General features: G+C 41.9%; 1 pseudogene; it reads left to right on the top strand.

The window, feature by feature from the left end:
* Nucleotides 1–4,442: 4,442 nt before the first annotated feature.
* On the top strand, nt 4,443–15,627 carry LOC115174415 (TATA box-binding protein-associated factor RNA polymerase I subunit A-like; annotated as a pseudogene).
* Nucleotides 15,628–16,349: the final 722 nt, after the last annotated feature.

A 16,349-nucleotide genomic window follows, 5' to 3' on the forward strand; every position in this document is an offset into this window, starting at 1 on the left:
CACCTCAAAAGATGTGTGTGTGGTGTACACGTGCATTGTTCTTCCAGAGGTACCCTAACAAACAAAACAAATACAGAGAGAATATGACACTGAATCTCTCGCAACCTCAGGGTGGTTAGGCTATCCTTTCTGCATGGCTACCTTTCTGTATGAGAGCGTGGTGCATTCCCGTTCTCAAAATAGTAGGTCCAGGGTAGCCCGGCAGGCCTCCTATTTGGGGGGGACCTCAATGGTGGTAATGATTCAAGTCACATGTCATTGCAAATGAAAATGACATAAAAGCATTGCAACGTATTACAGGCCTATACCAAAGACATAAACCTCTTTCTGCCTATTCTTACAGCCCATAAAAGTGACGTTGGCTAACTGGGCTGCTCCATTCCACATTCAGAGTAAATATCTCCCCTAGGTATTGACATTATTGTTTTAAAATGAATCTCTATTTCACTCCCATAAATAATATCTTCCCCAGCACTATTTGAGGCCTACTTGCCTTCATTATTCCAGTGACGTGAGGCACTGAACCTACCAATGATTTGCTAGTATATTCTCACTTGGTTATATTACCTACTCACTTCGACCAATAGGTGCGTTAAAGTGCATGACTGTTTACTTTTTATTTGATTAAACAACAGTAACATACAAAACAATAGAACAGCCAGAGTGATTACAAAGAGGACAAATAAACAACAAGTAACAAATACATCTGAGACAAAACTAATGTTTATGTGTATGAAAATGTTTCCTAATAAGAGATTGACATACTGACATTCAACTATAGAATCTGTGTAGTAAAATGTCAAACTTGGATATTTCAATGGTTGTATGCATTTTGTTGCCAAGATATAGCGTCACATCGGTCCAGAAACCCTCACCATGCAAACAACCACAAAATAAGTGTTCAATAGATTGTTTCTAGTTCACAAAAACTGCATTCACTGGTAACATCAGGTGTGTGTGTGTGTGTGTGTGTGTGTATATATTTAGAAATCAAGTTATTACAGGGGTAGAATCCATGGATAATCTTAAAGGAGATAACCTTTACTTTGTTGGTCACCATAAATTTGTGAGGAGTGAGCCAAGCACGGTGCCAGTTCACATCAAACGATGAAGCCCAACAAAATATGGCAGAAGGAATAGATTTCCTGTAGAAAATATCCCTTAATAATCCATTGTTGAATTTCTAATCTGGTAAACCTATGCCATTCACCTGGATATCACTTACAATCGGAAATGTCCCACAATATCCATTATTCTGTAGTAAAGACTTTATCGCCACTAGGTATAGCTTTTATAACGGTGTCATATTCCTTGCTTGAAACCTCAGTTGTATCTTTCCATAAACTCTCTCCGTGTATACAGATTCCCACTGATACTAACGAATTGGCTGACTAGAACAATGTTGTTTGAGAACCAATTATGGTAAAATAACATCTTGTTTCCATGTAATATAGAATTATTATTCCATATAAAACATTTTAAGTGAAAAGTTGTTTATACAGCAAAGCCCATCACATTAAAGCCTGCTTGTGAAAATATGCCAATTTCACAGGAAGTTTACCCACAATATAAGGACATTGTAGTAAAAAAAAAGTTGCCCTCCGAGCTTCTGAAAAACCAAAATGAGGTACAATATTCCAAAAACAGAGGATTTTTTTTAATTAAGTACCTTTTTAACCCATTTGGCTTTTGTTATTTAATTAAAGAGAATGAAGTCTAAGACATTTAGACCACCATCAAACCCTTTTGGTGATAACATCTCTTTTTATTTTGGCTTGTTTTTCCATATGAAGTTGTACAATGGCCTAAGGTACAGCAAGTGGATTTTGGAATGTCAATAGATAGTCCCTCAGCCTTGGATAATAACCTTGCTTTAGAGGCAGGTAGTTCTCCCTTTATTTATAGCCACCTTTAAAGGTTTCACGTAAAAATGGTGCTGTTTCTTCAGAGGTTTTGGAAAATTCATAGGGTAATCCAACATAGCCTGGATACTTTTTTTTTTAATGGGGCAATCCCATATTGGATGTCCATAATGGACAAATCTTGACAGCAAGTCTGATTGAATTCTTCACTAACAGTTAACATTCTCTTTAGAACCAAAGAGTTTAGTCACTGAAACGTATCTAAGGAGTAAAGATTCTCATAAAACATAGTGGTAAAGTCTGATATCAACTCTCTATCCTCAGAGGTTACCCCATTAATCTTATCTTTCCGAAGTGTTCTGAGTTCCCTTCTCTTTTCCAAATAAAAAAAGCATCTGTTAATTTTACATTTTTCAAGCCATTGTTTTCTTAACCTTATAAAGGCTCTTAGCCTTTTCCTTATATAATTTGTGTAGTTGGTTCTGTAAATCATTAAATTTAGCCTTAAGATCAAGATGCTCAATTTCCGTGATATTTGCAATTTTCTTAGAGAGCTCAGTTACCTCACATCTTAAAGCAAGCTGCTTCCCATAAGTAATACAGGCTGAGCAGATTTTACATTTCAGCTGTTCCCAATATTTCCCAGATAGCTAGCAATAGTAACGGCGTCTTTTTGTTGGCACTAACACCACCATGGTTCGTTGAACAAAGCCTATGGGGGAAAAGAATGGTGTTTGGGATAAAACGCTGAAAATAAGGTCTGTGGTAAACACAGGTTTAGGAGATCGTTTTGTTCTGAGATCATCTCCAACTAACGTCACTTTTTGTGAATTCTGAATCATTTATGACATTTTAAAAACCACAAAGGCTACCTAATTCATAAAGGTATTGCTAACTGACTGATATAATTATCCCTACATCAGAGGTAGACGTTGTTTACATACTAACGAGCGGAATACGTTTTCCACCAATGATAGAATGCCAGAAAGCCCTTCAATAAGTTTTTCCACCAATGATAGAATGCCAGGAAGCGCTTCAATAAGTTTTTCCACCAATGATAGAATGCCAGGAAGCTCTTCAGGAAGTATACCGGAAGTGAGACATGTTTTGAACCAGAGGCGAAGCGAGAGTGATAACTGGGCGCAAAATCTGTCTTCTCTCGCAGGTGGCGATTTTTCGTTTCTTTCCGCTGATCAAGCGACCAGTTTTTGTATGGAGGTCAATGAGAGCGTGTCGAATTTGGTTAAGAAAACATTGAATGGCTTATTTGATCGAATAGAAGTTTCCTAATTATTCGGCTGTTACGAGTGTACTGATATAAGTAGAACAAGTAAAATCCCCGCAACTTCGAGAAAAAACACTATATCGCCGTTGTGCCTGGTCGTTACTAGTTACCCCAGTCACAAAGTCATAAACCCCGCCTATTTCTACAATGTATCTTCTTAAAATGTTATTTTAAAAATAACTTTGACCACACTACTAACCTTATGCTTAACCTTAAATTTAATCTCATTTTTGTTTTCATACATTTTTACGATACAGCCAATTCTGACTTTGTGGTTGTGGTAACCGTTGTGCTTTTTGTTCACACGCGTATCTGCCCTGTCATTGGCTAGAATGGTCCCACCTGATCTTGCCTCCTCCCGTTTGCCTTCATTTTTGAAGATTTAACGTAATTGTTAGTGTCCAGTAGGGTAACTGTGTTTTAATGAAAAGCATGCATGGGGTTTGGAGCAAATTCACATTTTACTAAACTAACTACATTATATTTTGCCAGAATATGACATATTGTGGGCTTTCACATGATTATCTATGACCTGTACGCTCTCGTTGGCTGGCCCTCGCTTCGTACTTGTCGCCAAACCCACTGACTCCAGGTCATCTACAAAACCCTGCTAGGTAAAGTCCCCCCTTATCTCAGCTCAATGGTCACCATAGCAGCACCCACCTGTAGCACGCGCTCCAGCAGGTATATCTCTGGTCACCCCCAAAGCCAGTTCTCTGCTGCCAATGACTGGAACGAACCACAAAAATCTCTGAAACTGGAAACGCTTATCTCCCTCACTGGCTTTAAGCACCAGCTGTCAGAGCAACTCACAGATCACTGCACCTGTACATAGCCCATCTATAATTTAGCCCAAACAACTACCTCTTCCCCTACTGTATTTATTTATTTTGCTCCTTTGCACCCCATTATTTCTATTTCTACTTTGCACTTTCTTCCACTACAAATGTACCATTCCAGTGTTTTACTTGCTATATTGTATTTACTTTGCCACCATGGCCTTTTTTGCCTTTACCTCCCTTATCTCACCTCATTTGCTCACATTGTGTATGTAGACTTATTTTTCTACTGTATTATTGACTGTATGTTTGTTTTACTCCATGTGTAACTCTGTTGTTGTGTGTCGACCTGCTTTGCTTTATCTTGGCCAGGTCGCAATTGTAAATGAGAACTTGTTCTCAACTTGCCTACCTTGTTAAATAAAGGTTAAATAATTAAAAAAATGGGTCGAACTTCAAACCGTGTCATGGATGATCTTGAGTCAGAACTGAGGTTACCAGGAGAACTGTGTGAAAATGACTCTTCAGATGATGAATCAATCAACAAAAAACGAATCAAGCAGCCAAACCTCCCCCGGAGCCAACTATATTTCAAGGTACTTTATAAAATACAGTTTGTAGACGAATATGTGAACAGCTAGTTTATTGTCTTGACAATGTGCTACCTGTGGCAGTTTATGCTTGCTCTGGACCCATTGCGCCACGAGAACGCACGACTATATGCCTGATTATCGTGTTCATTGTGTAAGATCTCTTAGACCTATTAACCAGTCTGTCTCCTGTATAATCACAGAGACACAGCGTGAGACTGGTTTTTACAAGACCACAATTAACTGCCTCCAGCACATCAAGGAGGCCCTCCTACACTATAGATGGCAGGAAGCTGCTGAGTACATGTCCAGTTACTCTCGAACACTGGAGGACATGCCACAACGCTACGCTGAGGTAGGTATATCTTTGCTCTGACTAAACACTCACAAAATGAACTCAAAGTACTGTAGAAATGCAAAATTTGATTTCTTCAAACATTGTCTTTCAGATAATTTGGAGGACAAGCACAGATACTACACCACCGTCCCATCTCGAAGCTGGAAGACTACAACAGTTTCTATGCGTGAGTGAAACACTCAGGACTAAAACATTACCTGAAGGTATGTTCCTTCTTATCTTCATTCCTTCACCTCTGCATTCGTTTTGTTAAACTATCACCTTTCCTAAAGGACCCTAAGTCAATATAGGTTAAAAAAAAGTCAATATAGGCCAATAAGTTAAAAAAGTCAATACTTTTATTATATTTTGAGCCAGTATGACACCTTCAAAAACAAACAAATGGATGGAATATGTAACAATGTGTTTAACATGGAAATGTACGGTACCAGTCAAAAGTGTGGCCTCATCTACTGAAGGGTTTTTCTTTATTTTTACTGTTTTCTATATTGTAGAATAATAGTAAAGGCATCAAAACTATGAAATAACACATTGAATCATGTAGAGACCAAAAAAGTGTTAAACACATCAAAATATATTTTATATTTGAGATTCTTCAATGTAGCCACCCTTTTCCTTTGATAGTTTTGCACACTCTTGACATTCTCTCAACCAGCTTCACCTGGAATGCTTTTCCAACAGTCTTGAAGGAGTTCCCACATATGCTGAGCACTTGTTGGCTGCTCTTGCTTCACTCTGCAGTCAAACTCATCCCAAACCATCCCAAGTGGGTTGAGGTCGGGTGATTGTGGAGGTCGGGTCATCTGATGCAGCACTCATCACTCTCCTTCTTGGTCAAATAGCCCTAACACAGCCTGGAGGTGTGTTGGGTCATTTGTCCTGTTGAAAAACAAATGATAGTCCGACTAAGCGCAAACCAGATGGGATGGCGTATTGCTGGTTAACTGTGCCTTGAATTCTAAATAAATCAGTGTCACCAGCAAAGCACTCTCACTCCATCACACCTCCTCCTCCATGCTTCACGGTGGAAACCACACATGCGAAGATCATCCGTTAACCTACTCTGCATCTCACAAAGACACGGCGGTTGGAACCAAAAATGTCTAATTTGGACTCATCAGGCCAAAGGATAGATTTCCTCCGGTCTAATGTCCATTGCTCATGTTTCTTGGCCCAAGCAAGTCTCCTTCTTATTGGTGTCCTTTAGTAGTGGTTTCTTTGCAGCAATTTGACCATGAAGGCCTGATTCACACAGTCTCCTCTGAACAGTTGATGTTGACTGACCTTCATGTCTTAAAATAATGGACTGTCATTTCTCTTGGCTTATTTGAGCTGTTCTTGCCATAATATGGACTTAGCCCTATTTGGTAAAATACCATCTTCTGTATACCACCTCTACCTTGTCACAACACAACTGATTGGCTCAAACGCATTAAGAAGGAAATTCCACAAATTAACTTTAAAAAAAGGCACACCTGTTAATTGAAATTCCAGGTGACTGCCTCATAAAGCTGGTTGAGAGAATGCCAAGAGTGTGCAAAGCTGTCAAGGCAAAGAATGGCTACTTTGAAGACTCTCAAATATAAAATATTTTGATTTAACACTTTTTGGGGGTTACTACATGATTCCATATGTGTTATTTCATAATTTTGATGTCTTCACTATTATTCTACAATGTAGAAAATAGTAAAAATAAAACAATTCAATGAGTAGGTGTGTCCAAACCTTTGACTGGTACTGTATGTGAATGTACATTGAGGAAGTGTTTTGTCCAGTAGATCTGTCTGGAGCACTCGTTTCACCTCCTGGTGAACAGGCAGTTTGAGTACGCCAAGCGTCAGCTGTCCATCGCTGAGAGCTGGAGGTACGGCAAGCAGTCAGCTGATCAGTCCCAGCGGATTAAGCTGATCCAGTTTTACAGTGGCTTCCTGGATTACTTCATCTGGTGTGGGGGGGAATAAAAGAGGGGAAAAAAGGCCACCGTCTCCAGCACAGGTAAGAGGATACCTGGCAACCCCCAAACATCCATTATTCATTGGTTTCAATTACACTGATAGTAAAAATCTTCATTTGTGTTAGGTCTCCCGAGTGGCCCAGCAGTCTAAGGCACTGCATCTCAGTGCTAGAGGCATCACTACAGACCCTGTTTCGATCCCGGGCTGTATCACTACCGGCCGTCATGTTCATTGGCAAACCTCAGACGGGCATGTATATGTGCTTTCTTGAGCAGGGGGACCTTGCGGGCGCTGCAGGATTTCAGTCCTTCAAGGCGTAGTGTGTTACCAATTGTTTTCTTGGTGACTATGGTCCCAGCTGCCTTGAGATCATTGACAAGATCATCCCGTGTAGTTCTGGGCTGATTCCTCAGCGTTCTCAGGCCGTCATTGTGAAATATAAATGTGTTATTGCTGACTTGCCAAGTTAAAAAATTAAATAAATAAAGAGTAAAAACATCACCATCTACTGGACAGATAATGTAACTGTGCCTTTTGGGACATAATTCCAATGCATTTCAAACATCATGGTAAAACAAAGAGTAACCAGAAACTGTGGTGCCTTAGCTTAACATGGACTTTGACATAATTATTTCAGATGTGTATGATGCTGGTGTCATTCAAGAGATGCACAGCTACTGCCGCCAATCCTTTGTGAACCTGAAAGATATCATGAAGCTTCCTGGGGTCTGGGATCCTTTTGTTCTGAGTTACATTGACGTAAGTACTAGTTTGTGTTTAGTAGGCATGAAACAGGAGAAAACATTTCAAAACAGAATGGGGAATGGTACTACTTGAACTTTACACTTATTTTCATTTTGTGGTTTGCTACGATTTGCCCTACTGAACACGACCCCTGGCATCCCCTTTTCCCTTTATTGAACTACGTTCCCTTATCACACTACCTATGATGAGATAATGTTTTGACTTGTAGGTGTCAATGGCAGATGCTGGAATTCTACAATGATCACGAGGGAGCTGTGAAGGTTCTGACAACAGTTTGCCCACCCCAACACCCATCAGTGGGGGGAAAAAGTATTTGATCCCCTGCTGATTTTGTACGTTTGCCCACTGATAAAGAAAGGATCAGTCTATAATTTTAATGGTAGGTTTATTTGAACAGTGAGAGACAGAATAACAACAAAAATATCCAGAAAAATGCATGTCAAAAATGTTATAAATTGATTTGCATTTTAATGAGGGAAATAAGTATTTGACCCCCTCTCAATCATAAAGATTTCTGGCTCCCAGGTGTCTTTTATACAGGTTAGGAGCTGAGATTAGGAGCACACTCATAAAGGGAGTGCTCCTTACCGCAGCTTGTTACCTGTAAAAAAGACACCTGTCCACAGAAGCAATCAATCAATCATATTCTCTCCACCATGGCCAAGACCAAAGAGCTCTCCAAGGATGTCAGGGACAAGATTGTAGACCTATACAAGGCTGGAATGGGCTACAAGACCATCGCCAAGCAGCTTGGTGAGAGGGTGACAACATTTGGTGCGATTATTCGCAAATGGAAGAAACACAAAAGAACTGTCAATCTCCCTCGGCCTGGGGCTCCATGCAAGATCTCACCTCGTGGGGTTGCAATGATCATGAGAACGCTGAGGAATCAGCCCAGAACTACACGGGATGATCTTGTCAATGATCTCAAGGCAGCTGGGACCATAGTCACCAAGAAAACAATTGGTAACACACTACGCCTTGAAGGACTGAAATCCTGCAGCGCCCGCAAGGTCCCCCTGCTCAAGAAAGCACATATACATGCCCGTCTGAGGTTTGCCAATGAACATCTGAATGATTCAGAGGACAACTGGGTGAAAGTGTTGTGGTCAGATGAGACCAAAATGGAGCTCTTTGGCATCAACTCAACTCGCCGTGATTGGAGGAGGAGGAATGCTGCCTATGACCACAAGCACACCATCTCCACCGTCAAACACGGAGGTGGAAACATGATGCTTTGGGGGTGTTTTTCTGCTAAGGGGACAGGACAACTTCACCGCATCAAAGGGACGATGGACGGGGCCATGTACTGTCAAATCTTGGGTGAGAACCTCCTTCCCTCAGCCAGGGCATTGAAAATGGGTCGTGGATGGGTATTCCAGCATGACAATGACCCAAAACACACGGCCAAGGCAACAAAGGAGTGGCTCAAGAAGAAGCACATTAAGGTCCTGTCTCCAGACCTTAATCCCATAGAAAATCCGTGGAGGGAGCTGAAGGTTCGAGTTGCCAAACGTCAGCCTCGAAACCTTAATGACTTGGAGAAGATCTGCAAAGAGGAGTGGGACAAAATCCCTCCTGAGATGTGTGCAAACCTGGTGGCCAACTACAAGAAACGTCTGACCTCTGTGATTACCAACAAGGGTTTTGCCACCAAGTACTAAGTCATGTTTTGCAGAGGGGTCAAATACTTATTTCCCTCATTAAAATGCAAATAATTTTATAACATTTTTTACATGCGTTTTTCTGGATTTTTTTGTTGTTATTCTGTCTCTCGCTGTTCAAATAAACCTACCATTAAAATTATAGACTGATCATTTCTTTGTAAGTGGGCAAACGTACAAAATCAGCAGGGGATAAAATACTTTTTCCCCCCACTGTACCTCTACCGTTACATGAAGAAATGCGACCACCCATTGAATAAACTGCTCAAAGTGCTCAAGGTAGGACTGAGGCCATTGTTTGTATTCTTGACAAAGGTATCTAGCAGAAATGTTGAGCACTGGCTTCTGTTTGTTTTAAACATTATTTTGTATTAAATAAAAATTGTCTATTTGTTTTTTTTCTGAAGTATGTCCTTTTGTATTGTAGGAAAGGCACCAAAGAGGGTGTGAATGGGAATAGGTGGGAAGTACACTCACAAAACATTTGTTTATTTAGCTGTATGTTTATAGTTGGCTTATTGAATGTTAAATTAAGCCATGGAAAATAATGTTTGCCTAAGGTTGACCTCCCTAAAAAAAGTAATTACAGTACTTTTGTTAGATGTAATTGCTAAGCTCTAGGCTACAGTTAGTCCTGCGCTCCTCTGCCCTTTCAATAGCATTCTAGTACAGTAATGTTTAATGAGTCCATGTTTTCTATTACATTAGCCTTAGATCCTGCATACATTGGTCCCAAATCACAAGTTAATGCTGGAATACAGTTCTCTTCTGCTACAGTCCGGTAAGTAAGTGTGTTGTGTATAGATAGTACAGTACCAGTCATTCAAGGGTTTGTCTTTTTATTTTTACTATTTTCTACATTGCAGAGTAATAGTGAAGACATCAAACCTATGAAATAACACACATTGAATCATGCAGTAACCAAACAAGCGTTAAACAAATCAAAATATATTTTAGATTTCAGATTCTTCAAAGTAGCCACCTTTTGCCTTGATGAAAGCTTTGCACACACTTGGCATTCTCTCAACCAACTTCACGAGGAATGCTTTTCCAACTGTCTTGAAGGAGTTTCCATATGCTGAGCACTTGTTGGCTGCTTTTTCTTCACTCTGCGGTCCAAACCATCTGAATTGGGGTGAGGCCGGGGTGATTGTGGAGGCCAGGTCATTGGCGGCAGGTAGCCTAGTGGTTAGAGCGTTTAGCCAGGAACCGGAAGGTTGCTAGACTTGGTGCTCCGGTACCGCTTGCTGTGCGGAAGCAGAGAGAACAGTCTATGACTAGGGTGGCTGGAGTCTGGAGCCTTCCTCTGACACCGCCTGGTATAGAGGTCCTGGATGGCAGGAAGCTTTGCCCCCAGTGATGTACTGGGCCTTTCGCACTACCCTCTGTAGTGCCATGCGGTCGGAGGCCGAGCAGTTTCCATACCAGGCAGTGATGCAACCAGTCAAGATGCTCTCGATGGTGCAGCTGTAGAACCTTTTGAGGATCTGAGGACCCATGCCAAATCTTTTTAGTCTCCTGAGGGGGAATAGGTTTTGTCATGCCCTCTTCACGACTATCTTGGTGTACTTGGACAATGTTAGTTTGTTGGCGATGTGGACGCCAAGGAACTTGATGCTCTCAACCTGCTCCACTACAGCCCCGTTGATGAGAATGGTGGAGTGCGCAGTCCTTTTTCCTGTGGTCCACAGTCATCTCCTTTGTCTTGATCACGTTGAGGGAGAGGTTGTTGTCCTGGCACCACACGGCCAGGTCTCTAACCTCCTCCCTATAGGCTGTCTTGTTGTTGGTGATCAGGCCTACCACTGTTGTCATCGGCAAACTTAATGATGGTGTTGAAGTTGTGCCCGGCCATGCAGTCATGAGTGAACAGAGAGTGCAGGAGGGGACTAACCACACACCCTTGAGGAGCCCCTGTATTGAGGATCAGCTTGGCGGATGTTATTACCTACCCTTACCACCTGGGGGTGGCCCGTCATGAAGTCCAGGAACCAGTTGCAGAGGGAGGTGTTTTAGTCCCAGGGTCCTTAGCTTATTGATGAACTTTGAGGGCACTAGGGTGTTGAATGCTGAGCTGAAGTCAATTAATAGCATTCTCACACAGGTGTTCCTTTTGTCCAGGTGGGAAAGGGCAGTGTGGAGTGCAATAAAGATTGCATCATCGGTGGATCAGTTAGGGCGGTATGCAAATTGGAGTGGGTCTAGGGTTTCTGGGATAATGGTGTTGATGTGAGCCATGACCAGCCTTTCAAAGCACTTCATGACTACAGACGAGAGTGCTACGGGTCGGTAGTCATTTAGGCAGGTGACCTTAGTGTTCTTGGGCACAAGCACTATGGTGGTCTGCTTAAAACATGTTGGTATTACAGACTCAGACAGGGAGAGGTTAAAAATGTCAGGGAAGACACTTGCCAGTTGGTCAGCGCATGCTCGCAGTACACGTCCTGGTAATCCGTCTGGCCTTGTGAATGTTGATCTGTTTTAAAGGTGTTACTCACATCATCTGCGGAGAGCGTGATCACACAGTCTTCCGGAACAGCTGGTGCCCTCATGCATGTTTCCGTGTTATTTTCTTCGACGCGAGTATAGACGTAGTTTAGCTCATCTGGTAGGCTCGTTTCACTAGGCAGCTCTCGACTGTTCTTCCCTTTGTTGTCTGCAATGGTTTGCAAGCCCTGCCACATCCGACAAACGTCAGAGCCGGTGTAGTACAATTTCATCTTAGTCCTGTATTGATTCTTTGCCTGTTTGATGGTTCGTCGGAGGGCGTAGTGAGATTTCTTTATAAGTTTCCTTGTTATAGTCCCGCTCCTTGAAAGCGGCAGCTCTAGCCTTTAGCTCAGTGCGGATGTTGCCTGTAATCCATGGCTTCTGGTTGGAGTATGGACATACGGTCAATGTGGGGACGACGTCATCAATGCACTTATTGATGTAGCCAATGACTGATGTGGTGTACTCCTCAATGCCATAGGAAGAATCCCAGGAACATATTCCAGTCTGTGCTAGCAAAACAGTCCTGTAGCTTAGCATCTGTTTCATCTGACCACATTTTTTTTATTGATTGAGTACAAACATAATTTTTGTTTGTAAGCAGGAATCTGGAGGATAGAATTATGGTCAGATTTGCCAAATGGAGGGAGAACTTTGCATGCGTCTCTGTGTGGAGTAAAGGTGGTCTAGTTATTTTTTCTTCTCCTCTGGTTGCACATTTAACATGCTCTGGGTGAGGCTTTTCCTCTTTTCTTATGGCGGAGTAGTTCATTCACTGTGGTCTTAGTGCCAGCATCGGTCTGTGGCAGTATTTAGACAGCTCTGAAAAATACAGCTGAAAACTCTCTAGGTAGATGGTGTGGTCTACAGCTTATCATGAGATACTCTACCTCAGGTGAGCAAAACCTCGAGACTTCCTTAGATATCGTTCACCAGCTGTTATTTACAAAAATATGTTTTCCACAGCCCCTTGTCTTACCAGACGCAGCTGTTCTATCCTGCAGATACAGCGTATAGCCAGCCAGCTGTATGTTGATAATGTCGTCGTTCAGCCACGATTCCGTGAAGCATAAAATATTACAGTTTTGAATGTCCCGTTGGTAGTTTAATATTCTGCGTAGGTCATCGATTTTATTTTCCAAAGATTGCACCTTTGCTAGCAGAATGGAAGGAAGTGGGAGTTTATTCGATCGCCTATGAATTCTCAAAAGGCAGCCCGCCCTCTGGCCCCTTTTTCTCTGCCTTCTCTTCACGCAAATGACGTAGATCTGGGCCTGTTCCCGGGAAAGCAGTATATCATTCATGAGCTAATGTGCGCTAATGTGATTAGCATGACATTGTAAGTAACAATAACATTTCACAGGACATGTCTTAAATGGGCAGTTAATTTCTTGTTAATCTAACTTAACTGCAATGTCAAATGTACAGTAGCGATTACAGTGTAAAAATACCATGCTATTGTTTGAGGAGAGTGCACAACAACAACTTCTATCACGTCAACTCGTTTGATACATTCACTTCTGAAGTTAAATATTGTACTTACATTCAGTACTCTTGCTCTGATTTGTCATCCTTAGGGTCCCAGAGATAAAATGTAGCATAGTTTTGTTTAGATAAAATCAATTTTTATATTCAAATGTGGAAACTGGGTTCTACAGTTTCAACCCCTGCTGCGTCTGGCTCCACACCCACCCCACCCGCCCATCTAGATGTGTGAAAGTTAGTGGATAAGCTAATGATCCATCATGTGTGGGGCGGCATTGTAGCCTAGTAGTTAGAGCGTTGGGCTAGTAACCGAAAGGTTGCAAGTTCGAATCCCCGAGCTGACAAGGTACAAATCTGTCGTTCTGCCCCTGAACAAGGCAGTTAACCCACTGTTCCTAGGCCGTCATTGAAATTAATAATTTGTTCTTAACTGACTTGCCTCGTTAAATAAAGGTAAAATACATTTTTAAAATGTATGACATTTTTTATTACCATATCATTTTTGTATTTTCTCTAATGTACTTGAAAATGTATTAATTGACCAATTCGGCACATTTGGGCAGACTTGATACAAAGTATTGAAATGCTTCGATGGAACAATCTGCAACTTTGTGCACACACTGATGCCATCTAGTGGCCAAAATCTAAATTGTGCCTGCGCTGCAATAATACATTATGGCCTTTCTCTTGCATTTCAAAGATGATCGAACAAATAATACAAACAAACAGTTTTTTATCTTTTACCAGGTCTAATCTGTTATTCTCCTACATTAATTTCACATTCCCACAAACTTCTTCAAAGTGTTTCCTTTCAAATGGTATCAACAATATGCATATCCTTGCTTCAGGTCCTGAGCTACAGGTAGTTAGATTTGGGTATGTCATTTTATGTGAAAATTGAAAAAAATTGTCTGATCTTTAAGTGGTAAGGACACTGTGCCCTAGCATGGAAAAATAGCCAATTTATGGTGCATCTTGATGTTCTGGCCATTCTTTCAATGTTGTGCATGAAACAGGGACTTTAACACATTAAGATGAATGTGTCTGGTGGATGCGCCCTTCACATTGACGTTGGTCCCTTGAAGGTGTTCATAGTAAAGGAAGAATCAATTTGTTTCAGAGATGCACTTCACAACATTCCAGGCCAGAGAGACTTGGCAGTGAATGGGGTGCCACTGGAAGTCAAGCACTTTGTGCTCGGATCCTTTTGTCCTCGCTGTAAGTAAAGCTATACAGTAACACTTTTGTTGTTGTGGAGTATTACTTTCTTCCAGTTGTGAGATTGAGACTTCCTCACTTATTGGCAGCCTTGTCACTATGTGGCCAAATATACAATTAGTTTAAGAATACATGTTTACTTCCTTGAATCACTATTATTGGCTGTCCTTGTTCCTCCTGGTTCTGATAGTGGAAAATTAGCCGTATGACATCTAATGTATTTTAATCAATTTGTCTCTCTTGCCAGATGCCTTCATGTACCGTGGTGTAGGTAACAACACCCAAAAAGGAGTTACATCCGAGGCGCAGAAGACTAAAAGGTCCAAGAAGGATAAGGAATCCAAGACAGCTACGGCTCAGAAGAGAATGCGGAAAGCAAAGCCCAGACTGACTTTGAGAAAGCACCTCGGAACGCTGCTGGGCGCATCGACGAGAACTGAAACGTTTTAAAAATACGTGAAAAGCTTCCACCATTGCCTGATCATGGCAGACATAACCTCCTCATGCGGTCATCGGGTCATACTCTCTCCCCTTCCATGACAGCTGCTCCAACTACACCCCCCCCTCTCACTGCAGGCCTCACTCTCACTGCAGGCCTCACTCTCCTTTCGTTGCATTACTTCTCCAGTTCTACGATTGTCCACCAGGGAGAGCTCACACGATGGCTACGTTTTGAGTCATTCTGAATGCTGCTGAGCCAGTAACTGAGAGCTGTGTTCACTGTGGTAGTTCGTAGGGAAAAAGGAGGCTGGGTATGCTGCAGTATTAGGTCTAGGACACGGTACACAGCTCTCCCAACGGGTAGATCGCAAGCTACCGGTAGCTCGCAGCCAACATGTATGAGTAGCTCACCAAGCAATTCTGAAAGTACATGCATGTTTTTCATGTGTTCCCATCACAAACTTTCATAAACAAGCTCCTGGCTACTATTCAACCAAAACCACATTGACATTATCCTACCCCTGGTTAGCCACTATTGGCTTAAAAAGCCCAAATGAACACTAAATCTGGCAATTAATTTCTGGCAATATTTCCATTTGCCTCAGTCTGTCTGCTTGGTACATGCATTTGTCTATCACTCAGTATGTTGCCAGTTAGCCATGCTAGTAATGATAACCATCTTGTGGGTAGACAAAGACTTTCTGCAAAACTCAATTAAATGTTAACTGCAAAGTAGGCTTACCTGACAAAGATATGATTATTTTTATCAATTGGGTGGCCATCCTTTTGTAAACGCTGCCATAACGTGCTGCAGCAGTAGGCCTAACAAACATTACTCCACTGACACATTCCCCACTTTCTGAATGTGCAATTAAAGGGGAGTTGCACATGAAAATCAAAATGCATCTTTCCCCAATTACATTTTCCGTCAAGATAGAACTGCTGAAGGGGGCGGAGTTGCTATCTACTGTAGAGAGAGCCTGCAGAGTTCTGTTATACTATCCAGGTCTGTGCCCAAACAGTTCGAGCTTCTACTTTTAAAAATCCATCTCGCCAGAAATGAGTCCCTCACTGTTGCTGCTTGTTATAGACCCCCCCCCCCCCCCAAGCTCCCAGCTGTGCCCTGGACACCATATGTGAATTGATTGCCCCCATCTATCGTCAGAGTTCGTACTGTTAGGTACCTAAAATGGGCTATGCTTAACACCCTGGCCGTCCTACAAACAATCTAAGCTAGATGCCCTCAATCTCACGCAAATTATCAATGAACCCACCAGGTACCACCCCAAAGCCGTAAACATGGGCACCCTCATAGATATCATCCTGACCAACTTGCCCTCTAAATACACCTCTGCTGTTTTCAACCAGGATCTCAGCGATCACTGCCTCATTGCCTGCATCCGTTATGTGTCAAACGACCACCCCTCATCACTGTCAAACGCTCCCTAAAGCACTTC

The sequence above is a fragment of the Salmo trutta genome, chromosome 35 (genome assembly GCF_901001165.1).
Source record: "Salmo trutta chromosome 35, fSalTru1.1, whole genome shotgun sequence".
NCBI classification, from domain to species: domain Eukaryota; kingdom Metazoa; phylum Chordata; class Actinopteri; order Salmoniformes; family Salmonidae; genus Salmo; species Salmo trutta.